This window comes from Cherax quadricarinatus, chromosome 49 (assembly GCF_038502225.1).
Source record: "Cherax quadricarinatus isolate ZL_2023a chromosome 49, ASM3850222v1, whole genome shotgun sequence".
Classification (NCBI taxonomy): domain Eukaryota; kingdom Metazoa; phylum Arthropoda; class Malacostraca; order Decapoda; family Parastacidae; genus Cherax; species Cherax quadricarinatus.
Window position 1 is genome coordinate 7,203,864 of NC_091340.1, and position 27,328 is coordinate 7,231,191.

General features: G+C 43.4%; 1 protein-coding gene and 1 non-coding gene across 2 annotated transcripts in view; both read left to right on the forward strand.

The window, feature by feature from the left end:
* The window catches only part of LOC138854108 (uncharacterized), a 97,909-nt gene that overhangs the window by 3,307 nt on the left and 67,274 nt on the right, over positions 1-27,328 (forward strand). The gene's annotated exons all lie outside the window — the stretch shown is intronic.
* Positions 7,239-7,311, forward strand: TRNAR-UCG (transfer RNA arginine (anticodon UCG)). Its single transcript has one exon. It is a non-coding gene; the product is annotated as a tRNA-Arg (tRNA).

Sequence of the window (27,328 nt, forward strand, 5' to 3'; positions counted from 1 at the left end):
CCGTGGGGATTTCACAGCGCCTGTTGGGGAACAATGGAAAGCATTCCAGGCTGAATTCAGAGAACTTGAGCACAGATCCAATTCCCTAGATCAAGAGCCCCTCACCAGCATCAAGGAACGTCCTTTGAGGGGAACAGTTACTACATCAAGGCACTGTGCTGGCACCTGCTGTATAATCCTCCTGGTTTAGCGCTTCCCCCATAATAATAATAATAATGTGCTGGCACCTTGACTCGCACTTCATCTTCACATTAATACTCTCCAAATTATTTTAAGCTAAATGAAAATCACCACGGCAGATGGCATAGAAAAATTGCAATTATATATGTGTGAAGTCTTTCAGTGGCTAGTAAGTTTATTTAGGTACGTGTTTACATGAGTAACATTTGTAAATTATCCAGGATAACCCCCACAAAATTTAAGCAAAATGACTCGTTATTTAAAGTCTGGCTGTAAGATACAGAGTCTAGCTGTAAGATACAGTCTAGCTGTAAGATACAGAGTCTGGCTGTAAGATAGGGGGTCTGGCTGTAAGATACAGAGTCTGGCTGTAAGATACAGAGTCTGGCTGTAAGATACAGAGTCTGGCTGTAAGATACAGAGTCTGGCTGTAAGATACAGAGTCTGGCTGTAAGATACAGAGTCTAGCTGTAAGATACAGTCTAGCTGTAAGGTATAGGGCCTAGCTGTAAGATACAAAGCCTAGCTGTTAGATACAGAGCCCAACTGTAAGATACAGAGCCTAGCTGTAAGATACAGGGCCTAGCTGTAAGATACAGAGCCTAGCTGTAAGATACAGAGCCTAGCTGTAAGATACAGGGCCTAGCTGTTAGATACAGAGCCCAGCTGTAAGATACAGAGACTAACTGTAAGATACAGTGCCTTGCTGTAAGATACAGGGCCTAGCTGTAGGATACAGGGCCTAGCTGTAGGATACAGAGCCTAACTGTAGGATACAGCCTAACTGTAGAATACAGCCTAGCTGTAGGATACAGAGCCTAGCTGTAAGATACAGAGCCTAGCTGGAGGATACAGCGAATGACATGACGTTCAGTAGTGTTAAGTTGTAGCTGCTAAGATATGCAAAGAATGAATAATTCACTTGGGGCTCTGTATACAATGTACAATACGATCGCAAAGTAGAACGAAAGGAATACGTGAAGGACCTTAGACTTTAGACCAATTATAAGTCCTAAGTGTTGATATCTGGGAGGTAATAGAACAGGACTCCTCGATGACGGCGCCACCTTTGACTCGCTTCCTCTTTGACTCACATCAACAAATTTGTTACACAGACTTTGATTATACTTCCTTTAGAGCTGCACACCGCCATTACTGACTCTACTTCTGTTATACTCTCCACCCTCGCTGGTCTCTGGTCGAATATATTCAACCTTCAGCACGCCCGACCCTGCAGCGCTGTATGACTCTTGTGGGTTTAGCTCTTAGTTTTGATTATAATATAAGTCAAGGCAGCGGACTGCCAGCAGTAAAAATCTGGTTAACCAGGTAAGCACCAGACAAACCTGGCCCAGGGCCACCAGCAGCAACAACCTGGTGGACCAGGTATGCACCAGACAAACCTGGACCAGGGCCACCAGCAGCAACAACCTGGTGGACCAGGTATGCACCAGACAAACCTGGACCAGGGCCACCAGCAGCAACAACCTGGTGGACCAAGTATCAAACATGGACCAAGACCACCAGCAGCAACAACCTGGTGGACCAAGTATCAGACAAACTTGGACCAGGACCACCAGCAGCAACAACCTGGTGGACCAAGTACCAGACAAACATGGACCAGGACCACCAGCAGCAACAACCTGGTGGACCAAGTACCAGACAAACATGGACCAGGACCACCAGCAGCAACAACCTGGTGGACCAAGTACCAGACAAACATGGACCAGGACCACCAGCAGCAACAACCTGGTGGACCAAGTATCAAACATGGACCAGGACCACCAGCAGCAACAACCTGGTGGACCAAGTACCAGACAAACATGGACCAGGACCACCAGCAGCAACAACCTGGTGGACCAAGTATCAAACATGGACCAGGACCACCAGCAGCAACATCCTGGTGGACCAAGTACCAGACAAACATGGACCAGGACCACCAGCAGCAACATCCTGGTGGACCAGACAAGCCTGGACCAGGTCCACCAGCAACAACAACCTGCTGGACCAGACAAGCCTGCACCAGGTCCACCAGCAAGAACAACCTGGTTGACTAGACAATCCTGAAAGAGGACCACCAGCAACAACAACCTGAACATTAAAATGGTATAAAATACCGACAAGTTGTTAGGTAAGACACATATGCAACAGTTAGGTATCTTTATTTCGAAACGTTTCGCCTACACAGTAGGCTTCTTCAGTCGAGTACAGAAAAGTTGATAGAAGCAGAAGATACTTGAAGACGATGTAATCAGTCCATCACCCTTGAAGTTTTGAGGTGGTCAGTCCCTCAGTCTGGAGAAGAGCATTGTTCCGTTGTCTGAAACAATATGATATTGTTTCAGACAACGGAACAATGCTCTTCTCCAGACTGAGGGACTGACCACCTCAAAACTTTAAGGGTGATGGACTGATTACATCGTCTTCAAGTATCTTCTGCTTCTATCAACTTTTCTGTACTCGACTGAAGAAGCCTACTGTGTAGGCGAAACGTTTCGAAATAAAGATACCTAACTGTTGCATATGTGTCTTACCTAACAACAACAACCTGGTGGACCAGACAAGCCTGGACCAGGACCGGCATCCTGGAGTTGGAAAACTCTGGGAACCCGTCAAAGGTATACAAACCACGGTGCCTTGATGCTGCTCAAGGGCTCTTGATCCAGGAAACTGGGGCTAACCTTCACTTGGATCAAACCTGATTGCCTGTTTCTCCAGAAGATGTGTGACCCCGTATGGATTTTGGGCTTTCACATGTTTATGTATATTTACATGACTGTACATACCTATTTTCGATTGCTGGGGTCGATTCACAGCTTCTGGTCCCGCCGGTCTCTGAACTGGCTGTTACCTGGTTCACATCTTAGCCTCGCTGACTACATACCTATTCGTAAAGCTGTGTATGGAGAACCTATCTCCACAATTTCTTTATCCAAATCATTCTACTTCGTGACATCCCTGAGGCCTGAATAAATATTTCCGGACATCCCTGAGGGCTGAAGAAATACATCCTGGCATCGCTGAGGGCTGAAGAAATACTTTCTCACATCCGGAGGGTTGAAAAAATATTTCCTGATATCCCTGAGGGCTGAAGAGCTACTTCCTAACATACTTGATGACTGAAGAGCTACCTCCTAATATGCCTGAGGGCTGAACAGCTACTTCCTAACATACCTGAGGGCTGAAGAAATACTTCCTGACATCCCTGTGACTCATCTTTGTCTTTAACTACCAACTGTACCCTTCTGTGTCCGGCTTTTGTAACAGTCAATCTTTGTCGACACTATCAAGTCATCTTGTGTGCGTGTGTGTACACTTGGTAGCTTCAGGAGCAGAGCCAAGGTGACGATGCTCCTTCAGTATTTATTCATTAACAAGTGTGAAGTGATTGTAGCATTTACCATGCCTTGTAAATCATTCCATTACGTCCTTTGTAAATCATTCCATACGTCCTTTTGTAAATCACTTTATTACGTCCTTTTGTAATCATTCCATTACGTCCTTTGTAAATCATTCCATTACGTCCTTTGTAAATCATTCCATACGTCCTTTTGTAAATCACTTTATTACGTCCTTTTGTAATCATTCCATTACGTCCTTTTTTCAAATGTTCCATTACGTCCTCTTGTAAATCACCCCATTACGTTCTCTTGTAAATCATTCCATTACGTTCTCTTGCAAATCACCCCATTACGTCCACTTGTAAATCGCCCCATTATGTCCTCTTGTAAATCACCCCATTACGTTCTCTTGTAAATCACCCCATTACGTTCTCTTGTAAATCACCCCATTACGTTCTCTTGTAAATCACCCCATTACGTTCTCTTGTAAATCACCCAATTACGTTCTCTTGTAAATCACCCCATTACGTTCTCTTGTAAATCACCCAATTACGTTCTCTTGTAAATCGCCCCATTACGTCCTCTTGTAAATCACCCCATTACGTTCTCTTGTAAATCACCCCATTACGTTCTCTTGTAAATCACCCAATTACGTTCTCTTGTAAATCGCCCCATTACGTCCTCTTGTAAATCACCCCATTACGTTCTCTTGTAAATCACCCCATTACGTTCTCGTAAATCACCCCATTACGTTCTCTTGTAAATCACCCCATTACGTTCTCTTGTAAATCACCCCATTACGTCCTCTTGTAAATCACCCCATTACGTTCTCTTGTAAATCACCCAATTACGTTCTCTTGTAAATCACCCCATTACGTTCTCTAGTAAATCACCCAATTACGTTCTCTTGTAAATCACCCCATTACGTTCTCTAGTAAATCACCCAATTACGTTCTCTTGTAAATCGCCCCATTACGTCCTCTTGTAAATCACCCCATTACGTCCTCTTGTAAATCACCCCATTACGTTCTCTTGTAAATCACCCCATTACGTTCTCTTGTAAATCACCCCATTACGTTCTCTTGTAAATCACCCCATTACGTTCTCTTGTAAATCACCCCATTACGTTCTCTTGTAAATCACCCCATTACGTCCTCTTGTAAATCACCCCATTACGTTCTCTTGTAAATCACCCCATTACGTTCTCTTGTAAATCACCCAATTACGTTCTCTTGTAAATCACCCCATTACGTTCTCTAGTAAATCACCCAATTACGTTCTCTTGTAAATCATCCAATTACGTTCTCTAGTAAATCACCCAATTACGTTCTCTTGTAAATCGCCCCATTACGTCCTCTTGTAAATCACCCCATTACGTCCTCTTGTAAATCACCCCATTACGTTCTCTTGTAAATCACCCCATTACGTTCTCTTGTAAATCACCCCATTACGTTCTCTTGTAAATCACCCCATTACGTCCTCTTGTAAATCACCCCATTACGTTCTCTTGTAAATCACCCCATTACGTTCTCTTGTAAATCACCCCATTACGTTCTCTTGTAAATCACCCCATTACGTTCTCTTGTAAATCACCCCATTACGTTCTCTTGTAAATTGCCCCATTACGTCCTCTTGTAAATCACCCAATTACGTTCTCTTGTAAATCGCCCCATTACGTCCTCTTGTAAATCGCCCCATTACGTTCTCTTGTAAATCACCCCATTACGTTCTCTTGTAAATTACTTAAATAAGAGTATTTTTCGTATGTCTTCTGAACTTCTTCTTGCCTTGGTTATATCTATGTTTTCTTTCCTCTTTTGTTAGTAAATTTTATTGTTATCATGCCTCTTATCATTCTATCATGCCTGTCATGTCTTCTGTTACCCTCCTATAGTGCGTATCATGTCTCTTAGCCTCCTGTCATGCATTCCCTTACCTTCTATAAAGCCTATCATGGTTCATATCCTCTTATCATGTTTCTTAGCCTCCTATCATGTCTTCTCTTATCTTCCTATACAGCATTTGTCTCTTAGCTTCCTATCATGTCTTCTCTTATCTTCCTATACAGCATTTGTCTCTTAGCTTCCTATCATGTCTTCTCTTATCCTCCTATACAGCCTGTCATGTCTCGCAGCCTCGTATCATGTTTTCTCTTGTTCTATAAAGCGTATCATGTCTCTTATTCATTAAGCCTATCATGTCTCTTAGCCTCCTATCATGTCTTCTCTTATATTCATATACAACCTATCATGTCTTCTCTTATCCTCCTATTCAACCTATCATGTCTCTTAGCCTCCTATCATGTCTTCTCTTAGCCTCCTATCATGTCGTCTCTTAGCCTCCTATCATGTCTTCTCTTAGCCTCCTATCATGTCTTCTCTTAGCCTCCTGTACAGCCTATCATGTCTCTTAACCTCCTATTATGTCTTCTCTTATCCTCCTATACAGCCTATTATGTCTCTTAGCATCCTATCATGTCTTCTCTTATCCTTCTATTCAGCCTATCAAGTCTCTTAGCCTCCTATCATGTCTTCTCTTAGCCTCCTATCATGTCTTCTCTTCCTCATATAAAGTGTATCACGATTCTTATCCTCCTGTAAAGCCTATCATGTCTCATAGCCTCCTATCATGTCTCCTCGTCAATGAAGCTTGTCATGTCTATCATCCGTCTATCATTCTGCAGCTCGTACCAAAAATTATCATGTCGTGATATTTTTTTTATGACTTAATAAGCGAGTGATCGGCTCTCAATGGAAAGTGCCCGGGTTCGAATCCCGGGCGGGGCGGGACGTGTTGGTAATTCTGGTGTATGTCTCCATACACCTGTGTACCCTGGAGGTTGTAGCTAGTTGCATGATGTATGAGAGGATTTATGTCGGTTGTATGTATGATGTAAGGGAATAGGATTTACCAGTTGTATGATTGTATGGAAGAATTTACTAGCCAGTTGTATGATGTATGAGGGAATTTACCAGCCAGTTGTATGATGTATGAGGGGATTTACAAGCCAATTGTATGATGTATGAGGGAATTTACCAGGCAGTTGTATGATGTATGAGGGAATTTACCAGCCAGTTGTATGATGTATAAGGGAATTTACCAGCCAGTTGTATGATGTATGAGGGAATTTACCAGCCAGTTGTATGATGTATGAAGGAATTTACCAGCCAGTTGTATGATGTATGAAGGAATTTACCAGCCAGTTTTATGATGTATGAGGGAATTTACCAGCCAGTTGTATGATGTATGAGGGAATTTACCAGCCAGTTGTATGATGTATGAAGGAATTTACCAGCCAGTTGTATGATGTATGAAGGAATTTACCAGCCAGTTGTATGATGTATGAAGGAATTTATCAGCCAGTTGTATGATGTATGAAGGAATTTACCAGCCAGTTGTATGATGTATGAAGGAATTTACCAGCCAGTTTTATGATGTATGAAGGAATTTGCCAGCCAGTTTTATGATGTATGAAGGAATTTACCAGCCAGTTGTATGATGTATGAAGGAATTTATCAGCCAGTTGTATGATGTATGAAGGAATTTACCAGCCAATCTTACAGTCCAACATAAGCTTCAGTAATTACTATGGTTTCAATATAAAAATCGTCCCAATACATTTCCATCCGTTTTTTTCCTTTCAGTTTCTGTTAAAATTGTTACCGACACGAGAGTCACTGATTATTATTGATGAGTCGAGGAAGTGTTTGTTTATTAGGCCCCGTGGCGCAACGGTTAACGCATCTGACTTCGGATCAGAAGACTCCAGGTTCGAATCCTGGCAGGGTCGTTTCTGATTGTTTTGGGTTATCCCAGGTTGTCTACACATATGCTGCTGTGTATGATAATCTATGTAACTGTATGTGTGTATCTGAGGGCTCCAGTATTATTATTATTATTATTATTATTATTATTATTATTATTATTATTATTATTATTATTATTATTATTATATTGAGCGTGAAGAGCTAAATCCGTGCGGGTGGTAGAGCAACTGGGGACTAAGAGGTAACTTAAGTTGAAGGAAGGAAACGGTATGTAGGACTCTGGTTCTGAGAGGTTCTTACTAGTCAGTGTTCCTTCCTTCAAGGTTCTCAAGGTCTTAACCTTGTGGGCTTAGCGCCTAGTTATGATTATAATAATTAAGGTCTCGAGTTCTCCCTTCAGATTTCTTAAGGCCTTTCAAGTTCTTCCTTTAAGGTTCTTAAGGTCCCTATCAGATTCATCCTTGAAGACTCATGTGCAACAGTTGGGTGTATGTATTGTTGAAACGTGTCGCCTACACGGTAGGCTTCTTCAGTCAGATACATGAGCAAGTGTACAAGTAAAATGAATATGATGTAATCACTCCTTCAACATTGCAGAAAAAGTATTTGAGGTGGCCAGTATCTGACTGAAGAAGCCTACTGTGCAGGCGATGAGTTTCGTCCATGATGATATCCACCTGTTGCACATGTGTCGTAATCATCAACTTCTTGGTATTTTATACCATTTTCAACACAAGTTCTTCCTTGAAGTTTTTCTTTCAAGGTTCTTATTGTTTTTAAGTTCCTTCAAGTTTTTTAAGGTCTTAAGTTCTACCTTCAAGGTTCTTAAGGCCTCAAGTTCTTCCTTGAAAGTTCTCAAGATTCTACTTGTATCCAAGTCAATATCTGGCGTCATATTCGCTGCACCCACGGTGGGGGGGGCGAGGGGGGTTCGACCCCCTCGCTCTCTCACAATGTAAGCCTTGTGAACCCCACGCTCACTGTGCTGGTTTATCCTTCAAGAATCCCCCCTCCCCCACACCGTCCCTGGGGGTTTACACGAGCGTCAGACAATACATAAACCATCTCTTTCAAGACCTTTAATAATAATAATAATAATAATAATAATAATAATAATTAATAATAATTTATTACAAAAATTCAGAAGGTGTATAATTAAGGGATTACTTATAGAGATATAACTCTCACCACTATCATGTGTATATGTGTATTATTATTAATTATTATTATTATTATTATTATTATTATTATTATTATTATTATTATTATTATTATTATTGAGTGTCTTGCACCCGGTTCATGGCGTCTGAGTGAATTTTATATATATATAGATTTTGAACGTCACGTCAGTGTTCATGAGTTATCATTATGATCTGTGTCGGTCCCACTCTCCTCCCTCTCTTCCCTCTCCTTGTCCTCCATCACATGTCTGTACCACTCCTTCATTCCTTCCACTCACAACATTCCCTTCACTCACAACATTCCCTTCACTCACAACATTCCCTTCACTCACAACATTCCCTCCACTCACAACATTCCTTCCACTCACAACATTCCTTCCACTCACAACATTCCTTCCACTCACAACATTCCCTTTACTCACAACAATCCCTCCACTCACAACATTCCCTCCACTCACAACATTCCCTCCACTCACAACATTCCCTCCACTTCCCTTCACTCACAACATTCCTTCCACTCACAACATTCCCTTCACTCACAACATTCCCTTCACTCACAACATTCCCTTCACTCACAACATTCCCTTCACTCACAACATTCCCTTCACTCACAACATTCCCTTCACTCACAACATTCCCTTCACTCACAACATTCCTTCCACTCACAACATTCCTTCCACTCACAACATTCCCTTCACTCACAACATTCCCTTCACTCACAACATTCCTTCCACTCACAACATTCCTTCCACTCACAACATTCCCTTCACTCACAACATTCCCTTCACTCACAACATTCCCTTCACTCACAACATTCCCTTCACTCACAACATTCCCTTCACTCACAACATTCCTTCCACTCACAACATTCCCTTCACTCACAACATTCCCTTCACTCACAACATTCCTTCCACTCACAACATTCCCTTCACTCACAACATTCCCTCCACTCACAACATTCCCTCCACTCACAACATTCCCTCCACTCACAACATTCCCTCCATCAGTTACTTACTGCTCCGTCTATGTCATGTTAATATCGATAGGAAAGCTGTATGCACTCTCCCAATGTATATAATACACAGAATATGTATACTCTCCGAATGTTAATATACAGATGCAGCGATGGGAGAGCGGCTCTCGTACCCTGAATCAAGAGTACTTAGTATCTGGCTTATATCTTCGCTATCATGGGTGTAAGTTCCATCTTAAACAAGGGGCCCCGATAGTTGATGTGTCTTTTTGCCCTGGATTTGGCATATGAAGAAATATTTCAGGTTTTTATCAGTGCCAGCAGCAAGACATCTAGGTTGTAGTGCCAGGCCCAATAGTTCACTATCGTGTGGCACCTGTGTCAATAACACACGCATACGAGGTCACTGGGTCACAGAGAAGGTCACGACTGGTGAATTGGGGCCACGTAAATTATTATACCCAGGGTCGATATAAGAGATACCCAAGTGTCTTCTTGTTACTTTAGGAGGAACTGAAGATAACACATTTACTCATTAAAGATAACATATTTCAGCACAGTTTATTTTGACAAATATTCTCTTTCATTTATTCATTATATATATATATATATATATATATATATATATATATATATATATATATATATATATATATATATATATATATATATATATATATGCAAAACAACCACTCTGAAAGAATAGAGAAATTCCAAGCGCTTTCGTGACTACTCACATTATCAGTTCCTTGATAATGTGAGTAGTCACGAAAGCGCTTGGAATTTCTCTATTCTTTCAGAGTGGTTGTTTTGCATATTTTAAAATCACCTGTTTACTGTGATCTTATTGCAAATATATATATATATATATATATATATATATATATATATATATATATATATATATATATATATATATATATATATATATATATATATATATATGCTGTATAGCCATTGTGGCTTAGCGCTTCTTTTTGATTATAATAATAATATATATATATATATATATATATATATATATATATATATATATATATATATATATATATATATATATATATTATATATATTATTAGGCATAAGACACAAAATATCATCAACATATCTAAACCACTTAGCTCTGTTAGGAAGGATTTTGTTAAGGATTGTGCTAAGCTAAGTGGTTTAGATATGTTGATGATATTTTGTGTCTTATGCCTAAAAATGTAGATATAAACCATTTCTTTGTTAAATTAAATAGCTTAGTCCATTCTATAAATTTTACTGTTGAGTTCGAAGCAAATAACTCGTTCCCTTTTCTAGATGTTTTAATTATTAAGGGTAACAATGATTTTAAATTTAAAATCTGTACACTGTTATTCTTCACATCAAGACAAAGTTAAACTATCGGTTTTCTCATCAGTGTTTTTGAGAGATTTAAGTATTTGTAGTCCAGAGTTCATAGATGAGGAAATATCTAAAATTTATGAAATAACTAATGATCTGAAATACCCAAGAAACGTAATTGATAAATCTTTTAAAGTTGCTAGAAATACTTTTTACAATCCAAAAAGGGACAACCAGTCTTATTCAACTAAAAATATGTTGGTTCTCCCTTACCATGAAAACTTGGTTGATATGACATCTCTTCTTAAGACTTTTAATATCAAAATTGTATTTAAAATCTTAATACAGTAAAAAAAAAATTTTGATAAAGAATTCCCCCCAAAATGCTGATGGATGTGTCTATAGGATTCCTTGTAAAATTTGCGATAAAGTTTATTACGGTCAAACTGGTAAAAGTCTTGAACTAAGATTAAAACAACATAAATATAGCATTAGAACTGGACAAGATTTTGATGTTTGTTTATTCACGTGAAAGATTTTAACCATCCATTTGATTTTCAAAACGTTAAGAAAGTTGTATCAGCAAGTCCATGGTCGACAGGAATTTAATTAAATCATGTTTCATAAAAAGAAGTTTTGAAAATAATATGAATATTTCCTTTGGTTTATATAATTTGGATTCATTTATAATTAATAAAATTTGGGAAGAATTTAATGATACATTAGACAAATAATAAATCTTAGTTCTTGGGTAGAGTATTAAGTGTGTTTCACAGAGTCGGGTGTCGTCACGGGTGTATGAGGTGTAGCTGTGTTGTGATGTGATGGTGAGGTGTAGTCTTGACCCTTCATATGCCTTCCTTTGATGTTTTTTTTTTATAGTTCCTTGATAATGTGAGAAGTCACGAAAGCGCTTGGAATTTCGCTATTCTTTCACAGTGGTTGTTTTGCTTATTCTGATATCACCTGTTTACTATGATCTTATTGCATATATATATATATATATATATATATATATATATATATATATATATATATATATATATATATATATATATATATATATATATATATATATATATATATATATATATATATATATATATATATATATATATATATATATATATATATATATATATATATTGCATGTGTGGAGTTACCTCTTAATAATACAAAAAATCACTCCTACCTAATTAATTTGCATATAGGTGTAAAATATATATCTAGTTAATGCATTTCCCCTTTGTTTAATGTTTTTTGTTTTAATCAGTCCCCCTCTCTGTGTTTCATAACTCGACCCTCGCTCTCTCGCGCTCTCTCTCTCTCCTCTGTCTTCTGTGTTTCATCTGCAGCTCTTGGTTATTGTATTATCATGTGTTGGTTGTCTTCTTTGTTGATGTTCAGTGAGTTATCTTGTGTTGGTTGTCATCTTTGTTTATGTTCAGTGAGTTATCTTGTGTTGGTTGTCTTCTTTGTTGATGTTCAGTGAGTTATCTTGTGTTGGTTGTCTTCTTTGTTGATGTTCAGTGAGTTATCTTGTGTTGGTTGTCATCTTTGTTGATGTTCAGTGAGTTATCTTGTGTTGGTTGTCATCTTTGTTTATGTTCAGTGAGTTATCTTGTGTTGGTTGTCTTCTTTGTTGATGTTCAGTGAGTTATCTTGTGTTGGTTGTCTTCTTTGTTGATGTTCAGTGAGTTATCTTGTGTTGGTTGTCTTCTTTGTTGATGTTCAGTGAGTTATCTTGTGTTGGTTGTCTTCTTTGTTGATGTTCAGTGAGTTATCTTGTGTTGGTTGTCATCTTTGTTGATGTTCAGTGAGTTATCTTGTGTTGGTTGTCTTCTTTGTTGATGTTCAGTGAGTTATCTTGTGTTGGTTGTCTTCTTTGTTGATGTTCAGTGAGTTATCTTGTGTTGGTTGTCTTCTTTGTTTATGTTCAGTGAGTTATCATGTGTTGGTTGTCTTCTTTGTTGATGTTCAGTGAGTTATCTTGTGTTGGTTGTCTTCTTTGTTGATGTTCAGTGAGTTATCTTGTGTTGGTTGTCTTCTTTGTTTATGTTCAGTGAGTTATCATGTGTTGGTTGTCTTCTTTGTTTATGTTCAGTGAGTTATCATGTGTTGGTTGTCTTCTTTGTTGATGTTCAGTGAGTTATCTTGTGTTGGTTGTCATCTTTGTTGATGTTCAGTGAGTTATCTTGTGTTGGTTGTCTTCTTTGTTGATGTTCAGTGAGTTATCTTGTGTTGGTTGTCTTCTTTGTTGATGTTCAGTGAGTTATCTTGTGTTGGTTGTCTTCTTTGTTTAGGTGCAGACGATGGATAAAAGAGTTCAAAGAAGTATACTCTGTGAGGCATGACAGCAGACTGTGTGAGGCATGACAGCAGACTGTGTGAGGTATGACAGTGTACTCTGTGAGGCATACAGTAGACTGTGTGAGGCATGACAGCAGACTGTGTGAGGCATGACAGTGTACTCTGTGAGGCATACAGTAGACTGTGTGAGGCATGACAGCAGACTGTGTGAGGCATGACAGTGTACTCTGTGAGGCATACAGTAGACTGTGTGAGGCATGACAGCAGACTGTGTGAGGCATGACAGTGTACTCTGTGAGGCATGACAGCAGACTGTGTGAGGCATGACAGTGTACTCTGTGAGGCATGACAGCAGACTGTGTGAGGCATGACAGTGTACTCTGTGAGGCATGCCAGTGTACTCTGTGAGGTATGACAGACTGTGTGAGGCATGCCAGTGTACTCTGTGAGGCATGACAGCAGACTGTGTGAGGCATGCCAGTGTACTCTGTGAGGCATGCCAGTGTACTCTGTGAGGTATGACAGCAGACCGTGTGAGGCATGCCAGTGTACTCTGTGAGGCATGACAGCCGAATGTGTGAGGCATGCCAGTGTACTCTGTGAGGCATGACAGCAGACTGTGTGAGGCATGCCAGTGTACTCTGTGAGGCATGACAGCAGACTGTGTGAGGCATGCCAGTGTACTCTGTGAGGCATGCCAGTGTACTCTGTGAGGCATGACAGCAGACTGTGTGAGGCATGACAGTGTACTCTGAGGCATGACAGCAGACTGTGTGAAATATGACAGCAGACTGTGTGAGGCATAACAGCAGACTGTGTGAGGCATGACAGTGTACTCTGTGAGGCATGACAGCAGACTGTGTGAGGCATGCCAGTGTACTCTGTGAGGCATGCCAGTGTACTCTGTGAGGCATGACAGCCGACTGTGTGAGGCATGCCAGTGTACTCTGTGAGGCATGACAACAGACTGTGTGAGGCATGCCAGTGTACTCTGTGAGGCATGACAGCAGACTGTGTGAGGCATGCCAGTGTACTCTGTGAGGCATGCCAGTGTACTCTGTGAGGCATGACAGCAGACTGTGTGAGGCATGACAGTGTACTCTGTGAGGCATGACAGCAGACTGTGTGAGGCATGCCAGTGTACTCTGTGAGGCATGACAGCAGACTGTGTGAGGCATGCCAGTGTACTCTGTGAGGCATGCCAGTGTACTCTGTGAGGCATGACAGCCGACTGTGTGAGGCATGCCAGTGTACTCTGAGGCATGACAGCAGACTGTGTGAGGCATGCCAGTGTACTCTGTGAGGCATGACAGCAGACTGTGTGAGGCATGCCAGTGTACTCTGAGGCATGACAGCAGACTGTGTGAGGCATGCCAGTGTACTCTGAGGCATGACAGCAGACTGTGTGAGGCATGCCAGTGTACTCTGAGGCATGACAGCAGACTGTGTGAGGCATGCCAGTGTACTCTGAGGCATGACAGCAGACTGTGTGAGGCATGCCAGTGTACTCTGAGGCATGACAGCAGACTGTGTGAGGCATGCCAGTGTACTCTGAGGCATGACAGCAGACTGTGTGAGGCATGACAGTGGATTCTGTGATGCATGACAGTAAAATCTATCTCTGAGAGTTTCTTGGACTGTGGGAAGAGTCCTGACGGGAGCATAAAATAGCGAGTCCAGGAGAGTGAGCACAGGACCATACATGGAACTAGAGGACGTACCTCGCGTCGACCTTGAAAGTGTACAGTCCAGCAGTCTTGGTGACTGTAAGCTACCTAGTATATTGCACGCCTCTTATAGTAATAATATTATTATTTGTACAAGTACATATACAAGGTATACAGACCATAGCTGACATCAATGACATACTGCTATATAGAAAGCCCTTTGTTATGGAGAGCATTTCGGGCAAATTAGGTCATTTTTGTCCCAGGATGCGACCCACACCAGTCCACTAACACCCAGGTACCTATCTTACCGCTAGGTGAACATGGACAGCAGGTGTCTTGAGGAAACACGTCCTAATGTTTCCACCCGTACCGGGGATCGAACCCCCGGACCTCAGTGTGTAAGCTGAGTGCGCTACCAATCATCTGTGCTGCACAGGTGTTTTATTCAACATCAGTATTACACAGGTGTTTTATTTAAATGTTACACAGGTGTTTTATTTAAGTGTTATACAGGTGTTTTATTTAACATCGTTACAGAGGTATTTTATTTGAGTGTTACACAGGTGTTTTATTCTCAGCACAGTGTTACACAGGCTTTTTTTCCAGCACAATGCTACACAAGTGTTTTATTCAACAGTGTTACACAGGTGTTTTATTTTCCAGCACAGTGTTGTACAGGTGTTTTATTCTAGTGTTACGCAGGTGTTTTATTCAACAGTGTTACACAGGTGTTTTATTTTCCAGCACAGTGTTACACAGGTGTTTTATTCATTAGTGTTACACAGGTGTTTTATTCATTAGTGTTACACAGGTTTTATTATTCTTCAGCACAGTGTTATACAGGTGTTTTGTCAGGTGTCTTATTCATCAACAGACTATGCATGCCGCTACCACAAACAGTTTATCGTATCAAGAGACATTAGACAATCAAGTGATAACTTTTATTTAAAATCGATGTTTCGCGCACTGAGAGTTACAGTGCCAGGGACCAGGAGCTGTGACTCGACTCCTGCATCCATAGTTAAGGGAGTACTGCTCCTAGCACCTTTCTCTTGGCTTGCAGAAGAAATCGCCTGCTTACCTGGGCGAAACATCGCTTTAATCAAGACTGAGTATACATGTACCAGCCAGACACACCTGTGTCTTCCACCTCATTACATAACACATAAGAATACCCTCATACTAAGATGCCCAGGTAGGTACTATCTGGGTCACGTGGGATACCCAGCCAGCTAGTTCATCAGCTAGGATACCCAGCTGCTGGCTAGGTCATCAGCTAGGATACCCAGCTACTAGTTAATTCACATTGAATACCCATTGCTAGTTAAATCATCACCTTGTACCCATCTACTAGCTAAATCATCACCTTGTGTACCCAGCTAGTTCAGTCATCTTGTGTACCCAGCTAGCTAAAGCATCACCTTGGATACTCAGCTAGCTAAATCATCACCTTGGACACCCAGCTAGCTAAAGCATCACCTTGGATACCCAGCTAGCTTAATCATCACCTTGGATACCCAGATGGTGACACTGTCACCATGACACGAGACAATGCCCCAGGGGCATCTAACACCCTCATAACGTATGCTAGTGGACACGATGCTGCCAGACACCAGTTCATTACAGATTTACTTACCTTGACTTTCATTGCTTATTGTGCAATGACTGCTGGTACGGAATGCCCAATATTCTGTAGACTAGGGTATCAGTCCCTCCCCCCAAGCAGTGAAGACTGAAGACCAGGGTATCAGTCCCTGCTGAGGATACTGAAGACTCTCGTGTGTCAGTCTCTCCCAGTTTACCTGGGAGTGGATCACCTGTGTATGGTATACATAGTATGGGATGCCTAAAGGTATCCCCACTGTGGGATGTTTAAAGGTATCCACAATATGGGATATCGAAAGGTATTCCCACTGTGGGATATCTAAAGGTATCCCCTCCGTGAGATGTCTGGAGGTATCCCCACTGTGGGATGTCTGAAGGTATCCCCACTGTGATATATCTAAAGGTATCCCCCTCTGGGATATCTAAAGGTAGCCCCACAGTGTGGGGCATTTAAAGGTATCCACACAGTGTGGGATATATATATATATATATATATATATATATATATATATATATATATATATATATATATATATATATATATATATATATATTCTCCATGGGGAAATGGAACAGAATTCTTCCTCCGTAAGCCATGCGTGTCGTAAGAGGCGACTGAAATGCCAGGAGCAAGGGGCTAGTAACCCCTTCTCCTGTATATATTACTAAATTTGAAAGGAGAAACTTTCATTTTTCCTTTTGGGCCACCCCGCCTCGGTGGGATACGGCCGGTGTATTGAAAGAATATATATATATATATATATATATATATATATATATATATATATGCAATAAGATCACAGTAAACAGGTGATTTCAAAATATGCAAAACAACCACTCTGAAAGAATAGAGAAATTCCAAGCGCTTTCGTGACTACTCACATTATCAAGGAACTATGATAGTTCCTTGATAATGTGAGTAGTCACGAAAGCGCTTGGAATTTCTCTATTCTTTCAGAGTGGTTGTTTTGCATATATATATATATATATATATATATATATATATATATATATATATATATATATATATATATATATATATATATATATATATATATAAGTATCCAGACAGTGTGGGATATCTACATATATCCACACTGTGTGGGATATCTACATACATCCACACTGTGTGGGAAGCTGCTCCCACATCCCTCCCATCATCCAGGCTTTATTATCCTCGTCCAGGATATTTTTATCCCACTCCGTCTCTAAAACTCTTGATGCCAGTCTGCAGCCCTAGTGCCAGCAGGTCTCAACCAGTGGTCCTGGGCCCCTGATGACTTTATGGGGTCCACGGATTGACCTGGGGGGAAGATCTTATTCGGGTTATTAAGCCAGGAGGGTAAGTAACCCGGGATAAAGCCATGTGGCTTGTTCCAGCTGAGATGTATTGTGATTCTCTTTCCACGAAGCAAAAGAAGTGGGAATTAATGTGTGATTTTTGTGTATTCCGTCATTATATGGTTAGCCACTGAAGGAAAATATAGAATAAAACTTGGGCATGTGTGTCTAGCATTAGGACCGATATAACGAGAAGTAAATAAAGGGATTGACGTAAGAATGTATTTAGAAGGCTGAGGAGATCTACCACTATGATAACATGAACGTAGATAAGTGTGTTTACGGAGCAACTTGCAATGTGAATAAACTGAAGTTGTAGTAGCTAGGGTTAGGCTTGGTTACAAGTACCTCTGGTAGTTTGGCAGACACAGACTGACTGATGTAGTAGCTAGGGTTAGGCTTGGCTACAAGTACCTCTGGTAGTGTGACAGACACAGACTGACTGATGTAGTAGCTAGGGTTAGTCTTGGTTACAAGTACCTCTGGTAGTGTGACAGACACAGACTGACTGATGTAGTAGCTAGGGTTAGGCTTGGCTACAAGTACCTCTGGTAGTGTGGCAGACACAGACTGACTGATGTAGTAGCCAGGGTTAGGCTTGGTTACAAGTACCTCTGGTAGTGTGGCAGACGATCAGATGATGATAAAACTAAATGCAAATTATGTGGTCAGTCTTATGGTCACTTTCTTGAACACTGTACTTGATTGTCCACTTACTGAAGAATATAGCGATAGTATAATAACCTACAGTATGTGATATATCAAGGTATCTTATTACAGTGAATAAGATACCTGGCATATTAAGTAAATTTCCTGAAATAATATCAAATAACCCTAGGAGATACGAAGCCTGGGAGACCACAAAGACCGCAGGAGAGGGCTGGCACTGCCTGGAGAGGCTCATAAGAGAGCCAATATGTCAATTGGTAGGAGTGCCAGGCAGGTGGGCGGGGCACCCCTCCTGCTGCTGCATAGTGCCAGCTTCAAGGCCAGGCAGGCGGAGGGAGGGAGGGGAGAGGGGAGGAGGGTAGGGGTTGGAATGATAGTAGAGGGGTGGGGGTTGGAATGATAGTAGAGGGGTGGGGGTTGGAATGATAGTAGAGGGGTGGGGGTTGGAATGAGAGTAGAGGGGGAGAGGTTGGAATGAGAGTAGAGGGGTAGGGGTTGGAATGAGAGTAGAGGGGTAGGTGTTGGAATGAGAGTAGAGAGGTAGGGGTTGGAATGAGAGTAGAGGGGTAGGGGTTGGAATGAGAGTATAGGGGTAGGTGTTGGAATGAGAGTAGAGGGGTAGGTGTTGGAATGAGAGTAGAGGGGTAGGTGTTGGAATGAGAGTAGAGGGGTAGGTGTTGGAATGAGAGTATAGGGGTAGGGGTTGGAATGAGAGTAGAGGGGTAGGTGTTGGAATGAGAGTAGAGAGGTAGGGGTTGGAATGAGAGTAGAGGGGTAGGGGTTGGAATGAGAGTAGAGGGGTAGGTGCTGGAATGAGAGTAGAGGGATAGGGGTTGGAATGAGAGTAGAGGGGTAGGGGTTGGATTGTGAGTAGAGGGGAAGGTGTTGGAATGAGAGTAGAGGGGTAGGTGTTGGAATGAGAGTATATGGGTAGGGATTGGAATGAGAGTAGAGGGGTAGGGGTTGGAATGAGAGTAGAGGGGTAGGTGCTGGAATGAGAGTAGAGGGATAGGGGTTGGAATGAGAGTAGAGGGGTAGGGGTTGGATTGAGAGTAGAGGGGAAGGTGTTGGAATGAGAGTAGAGGGGTAGGTGTTGGAATGAGAGTATATGGGTAGGGATTGGAATGAGAGTAGAGGGGTAGGTGTTGGAATGAGAGTAGAGGGGTAGGTGTTGGAATGAGAGTAGAGGGGTAGGGGTTGGAATGAGAGTAGACGGGTAGGTGTTGGAATGAGAGTAGAGGGGTAGGTGTTGGAATGAGAGTAGAGGGGTAGGTGTTGGAATGAGAGTATAGGGGTAGGGATTGGAATGAGAGTAGAGGGGTAGGTGTTGGAATGAGAGTAGAGGGGTAGGTGTTGGAATGAGAGTAGAGGGGTAGGTGTTGGAATGAGAGTAGAGGGGTAGGTGTTGGAATGAGAGTAGAAGGGTAGGTGTTGGAATGAGAGTAGAGGGGTAGGTGTTGGAATGAGAGTAGAGGGGTAGGTGTTGGAATGAGAGTAGAGGGGTAGGTGTTGGAATGAGAGTAGAGGGGTAGGTGTTGGAATGAGAGTAGAGGGGTAGGTGTTGGAATGAGAGTATAGGGGTAGGGATTGGAATGAGAGTAGAGGGGTAGGTGTTGGAATGAGAGTAGAGGGGTAGGGATTGGAATGAATGAGAGTAGAGGGGTAGGTGTTGGAATGAGAGTAGAGGGGTAGGTGTTGGAATGAGAGTATAGGGGTAGGGATTGGAATGAGAGTAGAGGGGTAGGTGTTGGAATGAGAGTAGAGGGGTAGGTGTTGGAATGAGAGTAGAGGGGTAGGTGTTGGAATGAGAGTAGAGGGGTTGGGGTTGGAATGAGAGTAGAGGGGTAGGGGTTGGAATGAGAGTAGAGGGGTAGGCGTTGGAATGAGAGTAGAGGGGTAGGTGTTGGAATGAGAGTAGAGGGGTAGGGGTTGGAATGAGAGTAGAGGGGCAGGGGTAGGGGCAGGGGTAAGGGTAGGGGCAGGGGTAGGGGTAGGGGCAGGGGTAGGGGCAGGGGCAGGGGCAGGGGTTGGGGCAGGGGTAGGGGCAGGGGTAGGGGCAGGGGCAGGGGCAGGGGTAGGGGCAGGGGTAGGGGCAGGGGTAGGGGAAGGGGCAGGGGCAGGGGTTGGGGTAGGGGCAGGGGCAGGGGCAGGGGTTGGGGCAGGGGTAGGGGCAGGGGTAGGGGAAGGGGCAGGGGCAGGGGTAGGGGCAGGGGTAGGGGCAGGGACAGGGGTAGGGGCAGGGGTAGGGGTAGGGGCAGGGGTAGGGGCAGGGGTAGGGGCAGGGGCAGGGGCAGGGGTAGGGGCAGGGGGAGGGGTAGGGGCAGGGGTAGGGGTAGGGGCAGGGGTAGGGGCAGGGGCAGGGGCAGGGGTAGGGGCAGGGGCAGGGGCAGGGGTAGGGGTAGGGGTAGGGGCAGGGGTAGGGGCAGGGGTAGGGGCAGGGGCAGGGGTAGGGGTTGGCCTGCAAGACAACAATAACAACGGCCTCGGTAGATTTAACTGGTTCTAAATAACAAAAATATTTCTTTGTCGCAAATACTCCGTTTTTACTTCAGTATTTTTGTACACGATATTCCCGAAGGTCACAAGATGACCTCTGAGGTGACAAGATGACCTCTGAGGTGACAAGGTGGCCTCTGAGGTGATAAGATGACCTCTGATGTGACAAGATGACCTCTGATGTGACAAGATGACCTCTGATGTGACAAGGTGGCCTCTGAGGTGACAAGATGACCTCTGATGTGACAAGATGACCTCTGATGTGACAAGATGACCTCTGATGTGACAAGGTGGCCTCTGAGGTGACAAGATGACCTCTGAGGTGACAAGATGACCTCTGATGTGACAAGATGACCTCTGAGGTGACAAGATGACCTCTGTGACAAGATGACCTCTGATGTGACAAGATGACCTCTGAGGTGACAAGGTGGCCTCTGAGGTGACAAGATGACCTCTGATGTGACAAGATGACCTCTGATGTGACAAGGTGGCCTCTGAGGTGATAAGATGACCTATAAGGTGATAAGATGACCTTTGAGGTGATAAGATGACCTCTGAGGTGATAAGATGACCTCTCAAGTGATAAGATGATCTCTGAGGTGATAAGATGACCTCTGAGGTGATAAGATGATCTCTGAGGTGATAAGATGACCTCTGAGGTGATAAGATGACCTCTAAGGTAATAAGATGACCTCTGAGGTGAAAAGATGACCTCTGAGGTGACAAGATGACCTGTGAGGTGATAAGATGACCTCTGAGGTGATAAGATGACCTCTGAGGTGAAAAGATGACCTCTGAGGTGATAAGATGACCTGTGAGGTGATAAGATGACCTCTGAGGTGATAAGATGACCTCTGAGGTGATACGATGACCTCTGAGGTCAGTCTTTGACCTCGAGGTATTAAAAGTGCCACCAGGGGTGTCCCTGTACTCTACTGTTTACAGATCTGTAAAACTGGTCTATAAATCTGAAGTAATTTTGTACTTTAGAGAAAAACCGGGTATCCTCTTGATGGTTTTTGAGGGACTGATAACCTACATGACCAGCAACAGTCGATTGCTAAATTTTTTACTATGCATTATAACTGTGGTTGACACTGTGATTCCTCTTCAAGGGGGGCTCCTTGGCGTGGTGAAGAGGCTCTTGGTCTGAGGAATTAGACCTGTCGGTCTACTTCCTCAGACCGAACCTAATTACCCCCCAATCCCCCGTTCCCTATCCCATCCTCCCCATCCTCCCCTTTTTCCTTTCCTCCTCCTCCTCCTCATCCTCCCCTTTTTCCTTTCCTTTTTGGCCTTTGGTTTTTTTTTTTTCACAGGCACGCTAGTTCCTAGGTAGGGGAAAGGGTACCGGGGTCCATCCCATTCTGTTGAGGTTCTTGGCGGTGGCGTAGTTTGCCGTGGAATCTGGATTGCCTGGGGATGTCCTGATCCCTCTCCTGTATCCCGGAGGGTGGCTTTGGGTGTCTCTCGGGCGACGGGTGTAACTCTGGAAGCCACCTTTCGGATTCCGGGGGTGGTGGCCGAAGGAGGTATGCTTTGTGGCAGATTTCCGGCCGCCCTCTCTTTTGTCCACCGAGGTAGCTCGGCAGATGTGAGGTTGCTATCCCGGATTGCCGGTTTACTGGCATGATGGGTAGGGTATGGCACGGGTTCCATGCTGCATCTGCGCTACTTGCGGTGCTGAGGTCCTCTTGGGCGTGGAGGGAGATTTCTGGCCCTTTCATTCCTCCTAGGAACTATCCCTCCCCGATCCCCCCTTTTTTTTATTCTTTTTTTTATTTTTTATTTTCTTTTCTTCTTTCTTTTTTTTTCTTAAAAACAAAAAGAAAGAAGTAACCTAACCATGGCAGCCCTAGTCCATGAACCTGCTACCCCCGGGCCCCTTCTTGATACCGCACCCCGTTCTGACCCCGCCTCGTCTTTGGACCACTCTTCGGACATTCCTCATGCCTCTGTACCTCTTGCCGGTGCTGTTTCCTCACCCGCTTCAGGTACTGAGGCCTCGACTGACTGACTCCTTCGATTTATCTGACCTTTGCTCTCCTCTGACTATGCTTCCGGCCTCTCCCTCTACGGTGCGGCAATTTTCGAATCGCCGGCCCATTCCACGTCAGACCAACTCTGGTCCCACGCCTAAACGACAACGACAATTACCTGCTGATGATACTTCTCCACCTTCTCGTTCTTCTCAGAAAAGATCGACACGTCCTTCACTACCTTTCCACGCTCAGTTTCAGACTGCACAATGGACTAAATTCTTCACTTTACGACCGACTTCCTCTACTGCCTATCTTTCTGACCACAGTATTGGCAAGGCACTCCTACGCCATGTTGGTAAAGATATTTCTTTTCATGCTCTTAAGAGCGGTACGCGCATCGTCACTGTACAGAATGCTACCCAGGCTCATGAGCTTTCTCGTCTTTCCCATATCGATACTGTTCCTGTAACTATTGAAAAGCATCATTCCCTCAATTCTTGTAGTGGTACCGTCATTCTGCCCCATACCATAGTTCAACAAAATTTCCAGACATGTCGCACTGACATTCTTGAACAGCTGGAACTCCAAGATCTCCCAATCCTCAAGGTAGACACTTACGTTCTTCCTGCCCGCGGGCGGAGACGATACCCTAGCAATGTGGCTCATTTAACTTTTGACAGCCGTGAACTCCCATCCTCAGTTTATGTAGCAGGACATCGGTTACAAATTCGAAAGGTGATCCCTACACCGCAACAGTGTAGAAATTGCTGGCGATTTGGCCATCCAGCGAAATATTGCAGATCTATCGCCGAATGCCCAGTCTGTGGTGCCGATGACCATTCTAATACGTCTTGCAATCGACCTTCCTCTTGCCTTAATTGTCATGAGGCTCACCCTTCGTACTCTCGCCGTTGTCAAGTCTACTTAAACGAGCGGGAAATCCGTTACCTCAAAGAGGCAGGTCTCCCTTATGCCATGGCAGTTTCTCATCTCTGCCTCCAAGGGAGACTACCTCGTGTTTCTTATTCCCGTGTTTCAAAACGTCCCCCCACTCCTGGTATCCCATCTTCTGTCTGCACCCACCTCTGTAGTTACCTCTCCCATAGTCACTCCTGTAGCTAATTCTTTTGCTGTCCTCGGCTCAGACGTCCCTACTTCAACGTCTCAGTCTGATCTTGCTTCTTCATGTTCTCTCTCACAAGCCTCAGTAGCGACGAGATCTCGTATGACACCTCCTCCCAATCGTCCCTCTACTTCTCAAAAGTCAAAAAAAGGTCCGTTAACACCTCCTACCCATCTTCCAACTTATTTTCCCTTCCCTGTCTCTGTACCTGGTTCTCCCCCTCTCACTGGCTCTGTTACAAGTGTAGAGGTTCACCCTCCTCCTCGTACTGTACCTTCCTCCCCTGTTCCCTCCCAAGTTTCTTCCTCTTCTGCCACCTCCCAGGTTTCTGCCTCTTCTGTCCCCTTCCACGCTTCTCCAGTTCCCTCCACCCATCCGTCCCCCCCTACCTTGGTACAGTCCATTACAGTTCCAATCTTTACTCATCTTCCCCCTACCATTTCTGATATTGTCTCCCATATGACGTCTTTGAATTCTGAAACACTTGAAGCAATCTCTGAATATATTGCAGAGACCAAACCATCAATGGACACTGATCCACTCTCCGCTCCTTCTCTCTCCTCTACTCCATCTGCGCAACTCCTTTCTTCACAGTGCACCATTCCTTCGCTGCTTGAACGTTTTCCACTGCCTCCGCATGTGGACTTTTCTAACCCCTCTAGTCCATAGGAACCCTTACCTGCGGATTTCAGGTATCTTTATCATTGCCAATCATGGCCTATTTACAGTGGAACATACGCGGCCTCGGGGGTAATCGGGGTAAGCTTCAGATGTTACTCTCCCAGTTTTCCCCTGTTGGTGTTTGCTTACAGGAACCAAAATTACACTCTGCTGTTATCTCTCCCATCTCAGGCTATAATTTATTGTATTCTTCAAATCCTTTTCCTGATGGGACCTTTAATGAAAGTGCCCTTCTTCTACGCACTGATATTCCGTACCATCAGCTATTTGTTCGTACTTCGCTGCATTACACAGCAGCCTGTATCCACTTGCATAGGTGGTATACGCTCTGTTCTTTATATCTCTCTCCTTCTCGGGCATTATCTATTCCGGATATTGCCTTTCTTGTTTCGTCATTACCACCACCGATTCTGTTACTTGGTGATTTTAATGCCCACCATTTCCTCTGAGGGGGGTCTCACTGTGATTCCCGTGGCATTCAGTTAGAGGCTTTTCTTGCCACCCACCCCCTCCATGTTTTAAATACAGGTACTCACACCCATTTTGATCCTCGGACTCACACTCTCTCTTGCATCGATCTCTCAGTCTGCTCTTCCTCCGCCACATTAAACTTCACTTGGTCTGTTCTTCCGGACTTACATGACAGCGATCATTTCCCAATCATTCTTACTTCCCCTTCATATTCACCACCTCTTCGCATCCCACGCTGGCAATTTGATCAGGCAAATTGGAACCTTTACTCACACCTAACTGTTTTTAGAGATGTTCCTTCTTCGTCCTCCATCGATGAGCTTTTACACCTCTTCTCGTCCTCCGTTTTAACTGCAGCTTCTCATTCTATACCCCAAACTTCGGGCAGGCATTCTCAGAAATGCGTGCCTTGGTGGTCTCCTGCTTGTGCTCGTGCAGTACGTTTGAAACACGCTGCATGGGGCAGGTACAGGTACAATAGAATCACAGAGAGACTTCTTGAATTTAAGCAGAAGCGTGCGATCGCTCGCCGTGTCATCTGTGACGCTAAACGCACTTGCTGGCGAGATTGTCTCCACCATCACCTCTGCTTCCTCTATGAGTGCAGTCTGGAAAAAAGTACGAAAACTGAGTGGTAAATATTCTCCTGACCCGGCTCCTGTTCTGCAGGTTGCCGGTGTTGATATAGCAAACCCACTAGATGTTGCCAATAAAATTGGCAATCATCTGGTCCGTATTTCTCAGGGACTCCATCTATGCCCCTCATTTCTTTCCTCAAAGTCTGCCAGAGAGTTAGCACCCTTGGACTTTTCTTCTCTCAGAGAAGAACAGTATAATGTGCCTTTTGCACTTCAAGAACTGGAGGCGACACTCTCAGCTTGCCGATCATCGGCAACTGGGCCCGACGACATTCATATTCGTATGCTACAACATTTACATCAGTCAGCCCTTGCAGTCCTATTACGCCTTTACAATCTTATTTGGTCACAGCTGTGGAAATCCGCCATTGTTCTCCCTTTCCGCAAACCAGGCACTACGGGACATGAAACCTCCCACTATCGTCCCATTGCTCTTACCAGTGCAGTTTGCAAAGTGATGGAACGCCTAGTAAATAGACGTTTAGTGTGGTATTTAGAGACACACAACAGTCTCTCCACTCGTCAATATGGCTTTCGTAAGGGACGTTCTACCATAGACCCCTTACTACGCTTGGATACGTATGTTCGTAATGCCTTTGCGAATAACAACTCAGTTATTGCCATAATTTTTGATCTTGAGAAGGCATATGACACAACTTGGAGGTATAATATTTTAGCCCAAGCCCACTCCTTAGGCCTTCGAGGCAATCTACCATCCTTCCTTAAGAACTTTTTAAGAACATAAGAACATAAGAACGAAGGAACACTGCAGAAGGCCTACTGGCCCATGCAAGGCAGGTCCAAGTCTCCTACCGGCTTAAGCCAATGCACCCAACCTAGTCAGGTCAGGTCACATTGACTTAAGGGAGGAACACGGCAACCGACCTGGTAGCACAAGCTATCAGGTCTAACTCACACCCACCCACATCTACTCATGTATTTATCCAACCTATTTTTAAAGCTACACGGTATTTGGGAGTTTGTTCCACTCATCCACAACTCTATTACCAAACCAGTACTTTCCTATATCCTTCCTGAATCTGAATTTTTCCAACTTAAAACCATTGCTGCGAGTCCTGTCTAGGCTAGATATTTTCAGCACACTATTTACATCCCCTTTATTTATTCCTGTCTTCCATTTATACACCTCAATCATATCCCCCCTAATTCTACGTCTTTCTAGAGAGTGCAGTTTCAGGGCCCTTAGTCTATCCTCATAGGGAAGGTTTCTGATACATGGGATCAACTTTGTCATCCTCCTTTGTACATTTTCCAGAGAATTTATATCCATTCTGTAATACGGTGACCAAAACTGTGCAGCATAATCTAAATGAGGCCTAACCAAGGATGTATAGAGTTGAAGAACAACCTGAGGACTCCTATTATTTATGCTTCTTGATATGAAGCCAAGGATTCTATTAGCTTTATTGCGAACACTTATGCATTGTTGTCTTGGTTTCAGATTACTGCTAACCAGAACTCCTAAATCTTTTTCGCAATCCGTAATATTAAGATCTACATTATTTAGTTTATATGTGGCATGGTTATTGTCCTGTCCAACATTTAGAACT